General features: G+C 42.7%; 1 protein-coding gene across 50 annotated transcripts in view; it reads right to left on the bottom strand.

Annotated features, from left to right (window-relative positions):
* The window catches only part of Supt20h (SPT20 homolog, SAGA complex component), a 33,178-nt gene extending 32,501 nt beyond the window's left edge, over positions 1 to 677 (bottom strand). For 26 of the 50 annotated variants that reach the window (XM_039102603.2, XM_063282078.1, XM_063282086.1 and 23 more), the window contains exons 1-2: positions 520 to 665; positions 188 to 296 (exon numbers count right to left, since the gene is read on the bottom strand). The gene's annotated coding sequence lies outside the window, so the exon portion shown is untranslated. Of the gene's footprint in view, positions 1 to 187 lie in introns of all 50 variants that reach the window. The other 24 variants (XM_006232342.5, XM_063282074.1, XM_063282077.1 and 21 more) reach the window with 14 other exon arrangements.
* Positions 678 to 16,747: the final 16,070 nt, after the last annotated feature.

The raw sequence follows: 16,747 nt of genomic DNA, 5'->3' as shown, positions 1-16,747 counted from the left end.
TATATCAATCATAGTACTCTGTACTCAATCTCTAAGTCTGTTCATACTGCTTTTGCACTTGGGCGTCTTAACTACGGACTCGGATGGCGATAAAAGATGGCTCCCAGGGTAGACATCAGCTACTCTGATTTCTCTGATGAACTTGGGTCTCAATTGCAGACTTTTTTTTTTTTAACCCAGGCTTTACCCTCAGAACGCCAACTCCACAGAGAAGTAACCGGCTTTATTCAATAGTCACACAGGACTCCGGCCTGAAGAAGCATTCTGCCAACCCCGCAGGGAGTTTCCAGAAATACCTGTAACGGAGCCCAAAGGACAAGTTATTACTAAAAGTGCAGGCGAACCGGGCCACGAAGTGCTGAGGGTCGTTCGCGCAGAATGGCCGCCGATGGGGCCCGCCCAAGACCCGGAACTTGGGAGAAGCAGATCGACCTCTACTCGTCTCTTCAGATCCGGGCCGCCCCAGGACACTTGACCTACAACCCCTAGCCGGCCCGCCCACCCACCAAAGTCACCTACCACCTTCAGTCTGAGAACTCAACTAAGGGCTGCTGTAACGCCCACCCACACCTCCAACCGCCACTTCCGGCCGCTGCTCTTCCGATTGGCGCGTTGCTAGTGGAAGGGGCGGGTGTTGAGGCCGTGCAAGGCCCGACACAACGCTCACTTACAGCTCCAACAGGGAGTTCCGGCCGCCGCAGTTCTGATTGGCGGACTGGGCGGGACCGTGGGCGGGGTTAGAGGTGGGGCGGTGATTGGACGTTTTGAAAGGGGATAGTGGCTTAACTGGAGGGGCGGGCGACACCCGCTTTCCAGGGTCTTAGAGTAGCTTCAGGAGCAGGCACAACGCTGGAGCAAGTTGTCCGGCCGGTTTGCGCGGCTTGGGAGAGCATGGGTTTTAATTTTCGGGAGCAGGAAAAAGTTGAACTTCCAAAGTTTGTGAGACATCTTTACCAAAGTTAATGAGTTCAGAACTTGGAGCTTGCTTGTGGTACGTCAGGTGCCAGCGAATTCCTTAAGTCCTTTTACACCTATTTGTTTCGTGCATATATGTATGCAGTGCATTTGGGGGTCACAGGACAACTTGTGGGAGTCGGTTCTCTCCTTCACGATCCTGGGGTTCAGACTCAAATAGTCAGGGTTGATGGCAAGCGCCCCTTATCTGGTAATCTGTCTCCCAACACCGTTTCAATTTTATTTTAACCACCCCAGTGATGAGTTCTTAAAAATCTAGAAAAGGCATGATCGGACCACAATTAAGTGTTTGGTGGTTGTACTGGCTGGTTTTATGTGTCAACTTGACACAAGCTGGAGTTATCACAGAGAAAGGAGCCTCAGTTGAGGAAATGCCTTCATGAGACCCAGCTGTAAAGCATTTTCTCAATTAGTGATCAACGTGGGAGGACCCAGCCCATTGAGGGTGGTTCCATCCCTGGGCTGGTGATCTTGGGTTCTATAAGAGAGCAAGCTGAGCCAGCCACGGGAAGCAAGCCAGTAAGAAGCATCCCTCTGTGGCCTCTGCATCAGCTCCTGCTTCCTGACCTGCTTGAGTTCCAGTCCTGACTTCCTTTGGTGATGAACAGCAATGTGGAAGTGTAAGCTGAATAAACCCTTTCCTCCCCAACTTGCTTCTTGGTCATGATGTTTGTGCAGGAATAGAAATCCTGACTAAGACAGTGCACCTTAAAGCACATTGAATAGTTGATTTTTAATTGAGGAGTCATCTTCATGTAGTTTGTTAGAACTGCTGGAAACACTTGTGTACACTGGAGTCAAATGTTTGGCTCAGCAGAATTGGTAGAGGAGTTTTATTTATAAAACCAGCCCTTGGCTGTCATGGTGGCTCATGCCTGTAATCCCAGCACTCAGAAGGACAGACACAGTGACTTGCAGGCTGGACTGAGTTACAGAGCAAGACATTGCTCAAACAAACCAACAAGAAGCCATTCTTGAAGACAAATCCGTCTCCAGGGGGCTTTGTCACTGACTCAAGATAAACATTGGTCTTGGGTCAGAAATCAAACAGCCTAGGTCTGAAGCAGAAGTTGTGAGAGTGTAGGCTACCTCCTAGACAAGAGTAGCTGGCAAAGGAGAAGCTGGCAGACTTTCACAATGGTAGATTGACCACAACAAACATGCAGAATTTATTCTGTAAGAATGTGATAGTCATTTTTTTTTTCTGGCCCTTATGCCACTTTGCTTATGTGTGGAGAGCTTTTGGGGCCACTTGGCATGAATTCAACATTGGGCCAGGACAGGGAAATTAGCTGATTTTAGGCTAGAACAAAGAAGTAGGCTTCGGGTAAGAGTATGACTTTGGGCTAGGACAGGGAAGTAGGCGCAGATAATCTTGGTCATCCTAATAAGCCCTTAGAAATAGTAATGGTGAGTCTTTGTTTACTATCTTGTTTGTTCCCTTAGCCTAGAACTGACCTTATTACTTGCATACATTTGAAAGGGTATAAAAGCAGACTAGGAAAAAATAAATTCGCCTCAGAACTGGCTGGGGGTCATGATACAGTGTTGTCTAATTGTCTCTTTTTAATCCTCCTTCCACCGCTGGAAAACCTGTTGACTGACTGAGCTGACTTGGTTACTTATGGTTCATAGTGTACCTTTGCTCCAGCCAGACTGAGCTAGTGTTCAATAAGGATAGAGCAAGGCTCCAGCATAGGTTCTGGTGGTGGTGGTTGTTACTACTACTACTACTACTATTATTATTATTATTATTATTATTATTATTATTATTATTATTATTATTATACTCTGGCTGACCTGAAGCTTGCTATAAAGGTCAGGCTGGCTTTGAACCCACAGAAATTGATCTGCCTCTTGAGTGCTGAGGTTAGTGTAGACTACCACAACTAACCCCACATTGAGTTTTTAAAAACCAATATCTAAGAGTGTCAGACAGAAAGCTGTTCCAACAGAGGCCCACTCTCTCTGTCCCTGAAGGTGGTAGTGATGCAAGCCACTGTCAGGGATCTTGTTGTTTTGAGGGCCCCCACATTTGTGTGTCTTAGTTTTATAGTTGAAGGCTATCCTGAGCCTGTGGGATTAAAGAAACACACACACAGGTTATTCGTGTCAAGCCAGAAGAGGAAGGGCCTCCTGTAACTTTATTCACCAAACTATATATCCCAAGTACACCAGGTAGAAAATATCTGGGAAGCACAGTAGGAAACCCTGGCTCAAGACTTCGATAACAAAAGACTGACTACATGACCTGAATAAACTAGGGAAATATCCTGGAAGACCAACCTAAATCTTAAAGACAAAGACCAAGAAGACAAAAGGTAGGAAAGAATTAACCACCACTCAGGTGTGTGGTACCAGGCAAGACTGCTTGTTTGTTAGGAACAAAAGGCTTCCACATGCATCAGCTGGGCTCACAGGGGTCAAACCCTGCAAGAGACCCAGGAGGGTCTTGTTCCGGGCTGAAAGCATTCCTTGATTGTAATCTTCTTGTGCGGTAAATTCATGGGAGAGGCTTTTTGTCCAACAATCTCAAGACTTTATGGCAGTAATCTTAACTGTGGCCATACAGTCACAAAGTGGCCAGGCCCAAATCCAGTATGGCTCCCTACAGAAGGCTTGGCTTCCCAGCTCTAATCTGGCTAGATGCTATTTTCCTGAGTTTCATTTTCTCCCCTGCTCCATAAGTCTTGCCTCTCTGTTGCCTGTCTTGATTACTGAATTCAAGCCATTCTTCTCAGTGTGGAATGAAGGCTATGAGAGGGTAGTTACAGTACTACCTGCAGGGCCTAGACTGGATTGAAGACTTCCTAGAGGTCTTGATGATAGGATGTTGACATTTTCCCCCTTACCTAAGCCAAGGCCTATGGACTATCACCAGGGCCAGAGATAGTCCAGGATCTGGCATGTGGCCCATACTCCCTCCATATGTATGTGGTCAAACGTTCCAGGCACCGAGATGTAAAGAAGGCTTGGTTTGCCCTCTTCGAACATGCCTTTTATTTCTCTTTCATCCTGGGTCTTCCCCCCTGGGACTCTGTCTAGAACCTTGATAAAGCTGGTCCAGGCCATGTGTAGACACCAGGTGAGCTGACCAACAATAATATACCTGTTTCCCCTTTGTGAAAATGACCTCCACATTTCTAATACCCAGATAATCTTCTATTCTCCCGGTTAAATACTTCTGCTGAACCCCTGGTGGTCACAAAATAAACTCTTCATCTTTGATATTGTTAAGGCATATTCACCAGAGGAAACTCAAGACACAGGTTTGAGCCAATAGAAAGTCTTTATTAGCAGGAAAGCCTCTGTACTGGGTGTTTAGGATTTGAGTGTAGCCCCAACCCTTCTCAGGGTAGGCTTTTAAGCACAAAAACCATATCATGGGTCGACATATTTGTTAACATGAACAGTTAGCCAGAAGCAGAAGCCAAAGAACAAGGTAAGTATATTTAGAAAATTTCCAAAAATTATGCACTTTGATTGATTAGGCCTTTGTTTGTGTTTTTAGCCAGGTGAGCTTAACATAGTGGAGTCCGTTATGCTAAGGTCTGGGTTTCTAATAAGATCAGGGACCTGTTACAATATGACTCAAGGCCCTGTGTGGTCTCATCTCTCTGTATACCTCCTTTCATACACTGGCCTTTTACTTTCTAGCCTTTATTTTGTCAATAACATTTTCACGGTTACTTTCTGGACAGGATCTCCCAGGCTGTCTTTCAACTTGCTATGGAGCTGAAGATGCCTTTGAACTCTTGATTCTCTTGCCCCTAATTCCCAAGTTGCTGTCATTTTTGGGATATGACATCACACCTGGCCTCAAAGTTGATTTTTTTTAAATTAACAAGTTAAGTTGGTTTCACAGATATTTTATTTTACTGATTGCTTCTCATTAGGAAAGTTACAATATCATTTTCTCATTGTGACATTAAAATTATTTAGTAGATTGGTTATTCTGTGTAGCCACTAGAGGTCAGGACTTCACTTAAAAATAAGTATTGGACTGGTTTTCATAACATAGATTTAACTTTTGGCTTGTGAAAGGTTGACACAAATATTGTTTTTTGATAGTTCCGTGTGTTTGTCAGAGTAACAGAATTTATAGAATAAACTTTCTCTCTCTCTCTCTCTCTCTCTCTCTCTCTCTCTCTCTCTCTCCCTCTCTCCTCTTTCTTTATAGATAGAAATAGAGATAGGTACACACACACACACAGAGATAGATAGATAGATAGATAGATAGATAGATAGATAGATAGATAGATAGATAGAAAGAAATGGAGATAGATAGATAGATAGATAGATAGATAGATAGATAGATAGATAGGATTTATTAAAATGACTTACAGGCTGTGGTACAGCTAATCCAACAATGGCTGCCTATGAATGGAAGGTCCAAGAATCCAGTAGCAAACAAGTCCATGAGGCTGGCTATCTCAGCTGGCTTGGCTTCCCAATTCAAAAGATCTGAATTAAAAGTTTATCTTTCATTGGGGATTTAGCTCAGTGGTAGAGCACTTGCCTAGCAAGCGCAAGGCCCTGGGTTCGGTCCTCAGCTCCGGAAAAAAAAAACAAAAAACAAAACAAAAGTTTATCTTTCTACCTCAAAGATCCAGATTGGACATGGATCACTACTACTTCAAATTAAGCAAAAATCTTCCACAAGGGTGCCCTCCATTTTGGAGTTTTAGTTAATTCCAGATGTAGTGAAGTTGACAACCAAGAATAGCTGACCTATTCTGAGGATTGTACCTAGGGTCTCACACGTGCTAAGCAAGTGCTCGGATATTCCAACCCTGCTTAAGTTGTTCTGAGATGGGGCCTTGCCCAGTTAGCCAGGCTGACTTTGACTTTATTCTGTACTGTAGGCAGGCTGTGACATTTTGCTCTTCCTGTTTCAGCCTCCCAGTAACTGGGACAGCAGGACTGTACCACACTGGTCTTGACCTTCTGATCATCTTTCCCCAGCCTCCAGAATGTCTGGAGCTGCAGATGTGGGTACTGCCTTTCCAGGCTCCCTGCAGATGTGTGTCCTGTCTTACCTGGCTCCAGAGGCACTTTTATAATTTATGGGTTTTGGTTAGGGCATAGTGGCACACACTTATAATCCCAGCACACAGGAGTTGGAGGTAGGAGAATCAGGAGTTCAGAGAGTCTTGGCCACACAGCAAGTTCCAGGCCAGTCTGTACGACATGAGAAACCCTTGTTGATGTAAAATTATATTTAAAAAAAATGCTGTCTTATATCCCACACTAGGTCTGGCACCGTAGTGCCCCAAGATATCCGGTAGATATCTTCATCTCAGTCAGCAAAGCGTCTCACCCGCTCTGCTCTATCCCATATCACACTGCCGATGGCTTCTCCCTGAGCCTGGCAGCAATCTCTCTCCCCATCTAGTTCCCAAGGCAGTTGCCACCATGCCAGACGTACACGTGTCTCCAGCCACCACATACTCTCTTGAGCTTAAATCACCACATGAAAGAGCACACAGCACAATAACCTCTGATCCAACTGATAAGATATAATTTGGTCATCTAGACATACAAAGCCCTGTACACATCCATCCCTTAAGAATATTCATAACAACCTGTAAATGTGCAGAGACAGATCTTAACATCTGCCTCCATGTTCTCTCGGCTGCTTCCTCTCTCCCTGCTTCTCCCCCACTCTCCAATCTCCTCCCTCTCTCTAAAACATTTCTCCTGCCCATCCTTCTTTCTCGTCCAATGACAGGCTTCGTTCTATCTTGTGCCTGCCTTCACCTGAGTGATGACATCATCCTACAGACCCTATTTAAAGCCAAAAAAAAAAAAAAAAAAAAACAACTTATTTTTTTTTGTTTGTTTGTTGTTTTCCAGTACTGAAAATTGACTGAAACTAGGACCAACTACATATAAGCAGATCTATCACTGAGCTATATCAATGCCTTTTTTTTTTTTTTTTTGGTTCTTTTTTTTCCGGAGCTGGGGACCGAACCCAGGGCCTTGTGCTTCCTAGGTAAGCGCTCTACGACTGAGCTAAATCCCCAGCCATCAATGCCCTTTTTAAAAGTAATTTTTGTGACAGGGTCTCTCTGTGGTTCAGGCTAGCCCAGACTTCATGAGCCTGCAGTTTCAGCCTCCTAAGTGCTGGAATTAAACAGGCACACTCACTCATCTACCTTCTTTGGTATAATTAATTGCTGACAAATGATCTATCATAATTTGTTAAGTAAATAATGTGTTTAAATATAAAACAGCTACTGGGATAGTTAATCATAAATGATTTCCCACTACTTGCTAGTTTTTCCATATTGCAAAATAAAATTTAATATTTTCTCTTTCAGTCACTTTTCAGAAAAAGCTCGACATGCTATAATGAGGTATTATGTATAAATATAAAGTTTATAGAACATTAGAAATTGTGTTTGTTTTGCTTTTTGAGACATTCTTACCATGAATTGTAATTCCAAACCCAGAACTTTCTCTCCTCAGTCTCTTTCGAGCTGCTGTTACAATCCCACACCACTACACTAGGTTCTTGGACAGGAATAAGCATCCCAACAAGAATCTGTTAATTTTGTTTCTATAATTTATTTGATAACCATTTACACAGCACTAGAAATTCTATTACAGAGCTGAGATTAAAGGTGGAATTAGCACTAAGGACATAGGGGCAGGAGGAGGATCTCTGAGTTTTAGGACAGTCTGATTTACATAGTGAGTTCCAGACCAGCCAGGACTACATGCTGAGACCCTGTTTCAAAGTAAAAATCAGAATAAGAAAGAAAGAAAGAAAGAAAGAAAGAAAGAAAGAAAGAAAGAAAGAAAGAAAGAAAGAAGGAAAGAAAGAAAGAAAGAAGGAAAGAAGGAAAGAAAGAAAGGGAAAGAAAGGCAGACAAAGGAATTGCAATGCTTGTATTTTGCCAGTGGCGAGAGAATGTTCATACACAAAAGAAAACCTTTGCTCTCATTTAATAGGGTATTAAAGGGGAATTACTAAGAGTAAACTACAGTGGGAAGCAAAATAGTCTGTCAAGAGCACTTGGAGAGACAGATGAATAAACACCCTGGCATGTTTGTATTTGGGCAAGGCAATATTTTAAGCACCTAGATTTTAGTTAATCCTGTTTCCCAAAGCAGTAATGTTCTCTATATTAGCATAGCAACCCAAGGAAGCCAAACAAAGATGGACTGCCAAAGGCTGAGTCAGATTTTGTGTGTGTGTGTGTGTGTGTGTGTGTGTGTGTGTGTGTGTGTGTGTAGTTTCAGATTAAACAACTGTATTGAGATTTAAACAACATCTATTTCCTTTAATTTTACCCACACACAAAAAGTTAATATAAACATGGGAAATAAACCAAGAGTAACAAAATATACCAAGGTGAGCTGTGTAAGAAAAGGGAGCTTTTTGGGGTGAATAAGTCTATTTGGGGGTAAGTGATAGAAGTGACTATCAGAAGGCTCTTCTAAAACTCTGAAGCTTGTCACACAGGCCCATCTAAGGTAGACTCTGACCTTCTTAAAAAGTTGGCGATTGGGGGCTAGGGATTTAGCTCAGTGGTAGAGTGCTTACCTAGGAAGTGCAAGGCCCTGGGTTCGGTCCCCAGCTCCGGAAAAAAAAAAAAAAAAAGAACCAAAAAAAAAAAAAAGTTGGCGATTGCTATCCAATCAACCCCCTGGCTCTTGAGTTCACTGCCTCACATCAGGAAATTGCCGTCAGCACTCACATCTTATGTCCACATGTTCTTCTCCTTGAAACCATTTTCCTGTTCTCTGTAGAATTTCATGCACGTTTATAGGCTCGGTAAAAGATTCCTTCCTTTCACAGAGTGCTCACATAGATTAAAGTCCTGAGAGACATTCTTTTCCTTAGTCCTACATTTACAGAGTTTGGGTATATTTTAGAAGTATGCATGCTCTGTGCCTCCCTGACTAGTTGGTAAAGACCTAAAGGCAAAGTCCAAACCAGACCTTTCTTCTCTGCCTGGTTTAGAGAAATCTGAAACTCTGACACAAGGAGTATCCTTTATCTAGAGGTAGGTCTTGGGGCCAGGTAGAGATGGGTTTCCCTGGGAAACCCTGGGTGGCCTAGAACTCAATATGTAGGCTAGGCAAGCCTTACTCTTACAGAGATCAGCCTGTCTTTGACTGCAAAGTTCTGGGATTAAAGGCACTTGCCAGGATGTGGGGTGTGTGTGGGATTTTTTTTTTTTAAAGGCACTTGCCACCATGCCTGGCTCTCACATAATTTTTGGTTCAGTTCTTACTGTGATGCCTAGGTTTAGCACATTCTATTAATAATCACATAACTCTATAAAGACCAGAAAGACTAAATGCTTGGTGACGAAGGATGTAAGAAAATGACTACTCTGACCACTTCTCAGAGCCGTTAAGGTTGCTTTATAAAATCTGATGTGGTGGGTGTGATTGTTAATTCTGATCATCAGTTTGTTAGGATCCAGCATCACCTGGGAACTAGACCTCTTGGCACACCTTTGAGAAATCATCTGAATTAGGTTAACTGAGATCCACCCAAAATGTGAAGGGTACCGTTCCACAGGCTGGGCTCTGGACTGCACACAAAGGAGAAACCCAGCGAAGCACAAGCACTCTGACCTCCGATGGACCATGACCAGCTGCTTCACGCTCCGGCCACATCCCTGTTGGGATGAACTGCACTTCAGACCAGGCCAAAGCAAACCCCACCTTTGTTAAGGTTCTTTTCTCAGAATATTTTATCACAGCAACAGAAACATAACAAGTGAAGTAGGGCAATAGGGTCAGTTTCCAGCAATATAAAATATTGTCACCATCTTTATTCTTTCTCTCCAGCAGGTCTGAGGGTTTGGGTTTAGTTTGCTTGGTCACTTGGATACTTGGTCATTTGAACACTTGGTCACTTGGATATTTGGTCATTTGGACACTTGGTCACCTACAGTAGTGTTCCCCGTGAATATTCCACAATATCTACATAGCAAATGAGTAAGACTGGAAATACCTCCGGGCCACGTTTTAATTGGTAGCATGGAAAGATAATCTCCTTTGCATAGATTATGAGGTCACACTATCTGCCTGATGAAAAATTCACACCAAGTAGTTGACTTAGAGATTGCCATCAAGATTTAACCTCTGTAGTCCAGTTAGTATTTTCTGTGTTGACATAGTTGTCTCAAGAAGACTGAATCCTAGCTCTTAGCATGTGGCCGAGTCAAACATAGTAAAGTGCATATTTTTAGGGCTATTTTTGGGCAAGGATCCAGCAAATGTTTTCTAGGGTCCCTGTCCAACACAAATCACCTATTCAGTAGCCTGAAGGGTATAAGCTTGTAAGTGTAGAATGAATCTTGTAGTTGATCAACTCATCGATAGCTGCTGATTTTCTGTATTGTTTAAGTATTCTAGAGAATTTAGACTTTAGTTTCACTCCCTCTAACATTCCCGTTGGTGACTTCTATTCCTTCTGCCTATATTTCGGTTATCTTTTTTATTTGACATTTACAGATTTAGCTGAATATTCTCTGTTGGCCTGTGTTGAAGTCACTTCATTTGTTCACAGAAATGAAGTCACTGTCCGATGAAAGCATTCAGCGCATTATTTAATAATTTGGAACGACAAATCCTAGAAAGCATTTTTATAAAAATTTTTGAGCTGCATAGTTTTCTACTTTTATCATAAAATCTCTCACAGGAATTATACTGCAACAATATGATTTCTATCCTTATTTAATTCATTTACTTTGAGTTGTGGTCTCACTGTGTCAGCCAAGCTGTCCTGGAACTCCAGATCCCCCTGAGTCCCGGGATTACAGGGAGGGTACTACCAAAACAGCTAAGTCTTGCCTTTTAACATTACCAAATTGGGAGTTAGGTTAGGAAGACTAACTCAGGGGTCCCCAGCATTCAGATGATAGCACAAAGACCCTGGAGTACCAAGGACACCAAAATAAGCACATGTCAGCATATCACAAGGAAGCACACAGCAGAGAGCCTCTAGGAACACAGTTTGACTGTGAATGGACCCAAGACAGTGAGTAAAAATGTAGCAAGTCCCATAACAGGCCAAGCATACCCAGCAAAGGATAAAAGCCAGCCTTGCTGGAAATGGAAATACCTAGACGGAATAAATTGTAACTTGAGATAAATGATATGCTGTCATTCTGTAAGTTTAAGGCCACTAACACCAACATACTTTAATGAAAGAACAAGAAAAATGATGTTTATGTGCTGGTGGTATGTTCCTGTAATCCCAGAACACTGGATGTAGAAGCAGTGGAGGGTCAGGAGTTAGGCAGACCTGGTAATCAAAGGCAGCCCATGCTGTATAGGACCTTGTTTCAAGTAAACAGGCAAAGCCCAAGCAACCTGATGAGTGATGCCAGAAGACAAGAGGTGGCCTCTGCTCAGTATTGGAACCAGGCTAGTGACTTTTCACACCTATATCACCATATCGCTCCAATTATTTGAAGACACAGCACTATCCCCACCTCCAGTATTTTTTTTTTTCTTTTTTTCGGAGCTGAGGACCGAACCCAGGGCCTTGCGCTTGCTAAGCAAGCGCTCTACCACTGAGCTAAATCCCCAACCCCCCACCTCCAGTATTAAATATGACTCTGGAGATTGAGCCCATGCCTTCTGCCATTGAGCCACATCCTCCAATTTCTTTTCTTAAAATTTTTGTTTTGAGCCAAAGCTTTGTTAGGTTTCCTATGCTGGCCTTGAATTTCTTTTGCAGCCCAGTTAAATCTTAATCTTGCAGTGCTCCTGTCTAGGCCTGACTTACTGTCACAGCGAGCTCAGTTAGCCCTTGATTGGCATGTGCTTAGAGCCTAGGTTTGACTCCCAAGCCTCCAATCAAAACATCAACAGAATATAAAAGGCCACAAATTCTTTGCTAATTGGAAATCCTGTTGAACTTATATAGTTATAGGAAGAGAGTAAGGAGGGAAGGAAGGAAGGAAGGAAGGGAAGGAGGGAGGAAGGAAGGGAGGGAGGGAGGGAGGGAGGGAGGAAGGAAGGAAGGAAGGAAGGAAGGAAGGAAGGAAGGAAGGACCCTTCTAAAGTAAATGAAGAATCAATGTATGGGATGAGGTAGATTGGTTACCACTGGTGACTGCTACCTAATTTGAAATGGTTCAGTCAAAAGAGAATCTACTGGTTTATGTAAATGAGAAGCCCAGGATTGATATTTCAGAAATGGCCCTTCCCAGACACTAAAATGTGTCACCAGTGATTTGGTTTCTCCTTTTTCATCTATTGACTTATTTTCGTGGGCTTTATTTTTCTGTCAGGTTCCCTTTCAAATGATCGCAACAATGGTCCAAGTATATCAAGACCAAAAATTGCCCCATAATTCTACTCAGGTATCAGTCTATCTCTCTCAAAAATAATACCTATGTGACTGGTCTTAGTTATTGCATGAGCAGTCGCCTAGTCACCAAAGCTGAGGAGAGGCTGACCGGCAAGTCTAGTCTTGTGCCTGTTGTTAGGGTAGCAGGGTTGTCATCTGATGATGCTAGTCCCCATCGAATCACATGGGATGAAGAGAATAGGCTCTTGAAGAAGGGAAAAGCTAACCTCAACAAGAGGGCTTTGAGTTCCTGGTAGTATGGGGGCAGTTGGAAGATGGAAGAAGGGAGAATCTTATTAATACAGCAGAGAGGACTTGGGAAAGATTCTAGACCACTAAGGACTAAGTCAAAGCTTTAAGGAAGGCCAACGTCTAGTTTTGTAATTTGCCTGGACAGTGCAGACAGGAGGTTCTCTGGAAGATCATAGGTCAGAGTAGTTGTGAAGTTATTGATTGTTTAGCTCTGTGTCCAGAATGCCTATGCCTGACTCTAAGAGACAAAACATCTGGCTAGACTTGGGTAAGATGTGGGTACAGGGACCTGAACTCATATAATTTGCAAGGCAGTACACACTCTTAACACTGAGGCATTCCTCCAGCCCAAGGCATTTTACACTTTGTCTTGTTATGTATCCCAAGATTGACCTAGAACTTGCAACCTTCCTGTCTTGGCCATACACCATGCCTGACTTATATTTATTGATATAGTATTTGTTTTCTGATTTTGATCAAATATAAGGAATAAGAAGAGCCCAAGATTGGATCTTGGGGGAAACAAAAAGGAGCCAGAAGACAAAGAGAAACCAGCAGAAGAAGGAATTGTCGGAAACACAGGAGAAGACAGGTTACTCCCCAGAAGCTTTGAGTCAAGTACATTTCCATCAGAAAGACTGGAAATGGAAGAAATCTGGATAACCAAATGCTATAGATTCTGTACTTTCTTAATGAAGACTGTGTTACACTGGGCTTGGTGGCCATAGTTTATAATTCCAGTACCCCAGAGGTGCAGACAGAAGGTTCAGGAGTTCAAGACCAGCCTGGGTTGCATAGTGAGACTCTTGTTTTAGGAAAGAAGGAAAAAAATGTTAATATATGTTCCACCTTAATGAGCAACATTATCTACAAGGGAACCATGTCTTCCTGTTTCTCAAGTACCCACTGGTCATAAAGTGGAAACTGATGCCCCAGTCAGAGGTATCCACATGGGAGCAAGCTTTTACTCTCTCTATCACTGTCTTTGAAGGGCTCTAGCATTCTCCTTCTCCCCCCATGCTAGAAACCATTGGATTATGTAAATGATGATATATTCTAGCTAGCCCATATAAAAGACAGAATCCTGTCATCTTATTTATAAGCTGTAAACCTAGATTGGGCAGGTTCTGATCTATTCTAGCTTACATATTCTAACAGCCATATGTCCCTTTTTGAGTATCACCCAGGCTGTTTTTGTTCTATCAGCTTGTCCCCAGAGTGCATTTCTCCTGGTCATGTACTCATGATCCATCTGGCCTCATGGCAGCCTCCTCCTCCCTCAGTCTCCTTTCTACTTTTCCTCTGTGGTCTCTCTTGAGATCCCTCCCTCCATTCTCAGGTCCCACCTTTCTGTCTCCACCGCCCAATCACAGGATCTAGCCTCTTATTAACCAATAGCTTTACATTGGGGAGCAAGGTTTACATAATAAAGACTTGTATACATGAGAAATAACTCATCTGGCGGCAACTAGATCTTAGGGTTCAGAATTTAGCAATTGTATATATAGCACCAGACCATCCCCCAACAAGATTGCTTTCCTAAAGCTAGCTCCCAAGTCCATTCCTGTAGTTGGCTATTGACTCATTCTTGAGACAAAACACCAAGGTCCAACAATCACAATTCACTATTTGGCTAACATGTCCAATCAGGTCTTACCAACACACCTTTTTAGCACAGATTTTTTTTCCATCCTTAAAAAAATCCACTCCTGCAAAAAACACCTGCTTACTTCTTGCTTGCTTGTTTGCTTGCCTGCCTGCCTGCCTGCCTGCCTGCCTGCCTGCCTGCCTGCCTGCCTGCCTGCCTGCCTGCCTGCCTGCTTGCTTGCTATTTCTGCTTGCTGTCTGCCTTTGCAGTTCACCCTGACCACTGTTTGCCCTGCTGGGGTAACTAATCTCCCTCATGCTGAGAATTTGGTTGTCTGGGTATGTCTGTGAGGGTGCCAACATTACAGTCTTGTTTTCTTTTCCTATTGCTGTGATAAAAATACCCTGACAAGAACAACTTATGAGAGAACAAGTTTACAATGCACCACAGTTCAAGAACACATGGTATTACAGTGGGAAGCTAAGGCAATAGGAACTTGAAACGGGGTTTTATCACAGCCATGATCAGGAAACAACAGTGAATGTAAGCTTCTGCTCAGAGTCCTTCATTTATAGGCTACAAGCCTTGTTAGGGGATGGCGCCACCAACAGTGGGCTAGTCTTTCCCCATCAGATAACAACTTAAAATGATCCCAACAATCCCACACTCAGGTCCAGAGGCCCATGTCCCAGATAATTCTTGAGTCAAGTTGACAATGCCAGCCACCACACACAATTCTTGCTCATCTTAACCCAGACATGCATGCCTTAAATTGTCTGCTATAGCTGGCACTACCCTTTGGGGGAGGTAAAATGTATATATAACTCAGCCTTTGATATTTTCACTCCCTTGTCCTTCTTTCTCTTCTCCCATCCCTAACACTCCCCCCTCCACATTCCTCCTATCCTTCTCTCACATCTTCTCTCTTGATTATCCACCTGTTTTGTCTGACTTGAATAATAATTTCAGCCTTGTTTGCCATTACATCAATACAAAGTTAGAGTAAACATCGACATGGTGCTTTAAGGATTTTGAATGTTAAGAGTGGTATTTATAGTCTCATTCCAGATGAAGAAGAGTAAAGAGATGTGCCATTTTATCTATGATCCTCTAGTGTTATAACCTATAACAAGACATCGTGACCTCAAGGCTTATTCAAATGTTTGTTGTAGGAAATTGTCTTAGCTCACTAAAGTTATAGATTTTGTTTGCCATAGGAAATTATATTTGCTAACCAGCCATGTAATAATTAACCTCTGACTTTGCCCTCATGGATCCTTCTTTAAACTTGACCTTATCCATAAATTCTCTAGGTGGGAGACTATCTTGCATTCTCAGTCTAGAGTTTTCTTTTTGTTGGTAGTATAATTAATTTCCAAGATGGAGACCCCATCTAGTTTTCTTCCCAACAAAAGGGCTACATTCTGATTCCCATGTAAGCCCTGAACCCTTCTGTCTCTTTTATGGGGGGGGGTGGAGTTTATGCTGGCATTCATGCTCACCCGTGAGCCCCTTTCCTACAAAACTTAAGTGACCCTGAGTCTGGGGAGGAAGGGGGACAATAAAAGAAGAGAGTGCTGCTGAATTCTAGTGTAAGTTGCACACTCACGCAAGGACAGAACAGCTGGTAGCAAATGATGAGAAGTGAATAACTGCCCGATCTTAACACAGGAAGTTACTGACGTTTCAGAAAATAAACGTGCTTCTCAAGCAGTTTCATGGGCTTTATAGCCTTATAAAGCCATTTAGTCCTGAGTCTTGTACTTTCACACAGCTCCATTTTCCATTATTTGTAACTGTTCGTTTGGAGACCGAATGTCCTACACCTCTTTGATCATGCTCCTTGCTTTGATTAGACTGTTTGGTCTTAAAGGCCACCTTCTAGAAGTCTCCCCCAGACATTTCTTTTCCTATATTCTCAAACTTAATTCAGTGTCTTGTGGGAACTTTCTGCTTCTTTTAATAGAACATGTGTCTCTACATAAGTTGCTACAGTGTGATTAAAATATACAAAAGGGGGTTCTGCTTTTGTTTAAGAGATGTGGAGTTCCTTGGGTGTAAGAAAGATGACTGACCTGCCTCCCTCCCTCCCTCCCTCTCTCCCTTCTTTCCTTTCCTTCCTTTCTTCTTTCCTCACTTTTGCTAAACTTTCTAGGCTGATCTCAAACTTAGCATCTTTTTTTAAAAAAGATTTATTTATTCATTTATTATATATATAAGTACACTGTAGCTGTCTTCAGATACACCAGAAGAGGGGATCGGATATCTTTACAGATGGTTGTGAGCCACCATGTGGTTGCTGGGAATTGAACTCAGGACCTCTGGAAGAGCAGTTGGGTGCTCTTAACCGCTGAGCCATCTCTCCAGCCCCCAAACTTAGCATCTTTAACCCTCATGAAGAGCTGGAAGTTACAAATGTGAATGACATTTGGCTTCATGTTCGGTTGTCACTTTAGGGATTGGTGTTCTCTCCATGAATGTTAACTGAAGGTAAAGTGAGTGAACAGGAAGGTGTGGACCAGCTCCACTGTATATCTTTATCCTGATCTGAGTTTTAATAATTCCCCTTTACTAAACTGTCCCAGTGTGGATGGTAAATTCTATCA

This window comes from Rattus norvegicus, chromosome 2 (assembly GCF_036323735.1).
Source record: "Rattus norvegicus strain BN/NHsdMcwi chromosome 2, GRCr8, whole genome shotgun sequence".
In the NCBI taxonomy this organism is placed as follows: Eukaryota; Metazoa; Chordata; class Mammalia; order Rodentia; family Muridae; genus Rattus; species Rattus norvegicus.
Note: the sequence above shows the minus strand (reverse complement) of the source record. Positions and strands in the feature narration are given on the sequence as shown.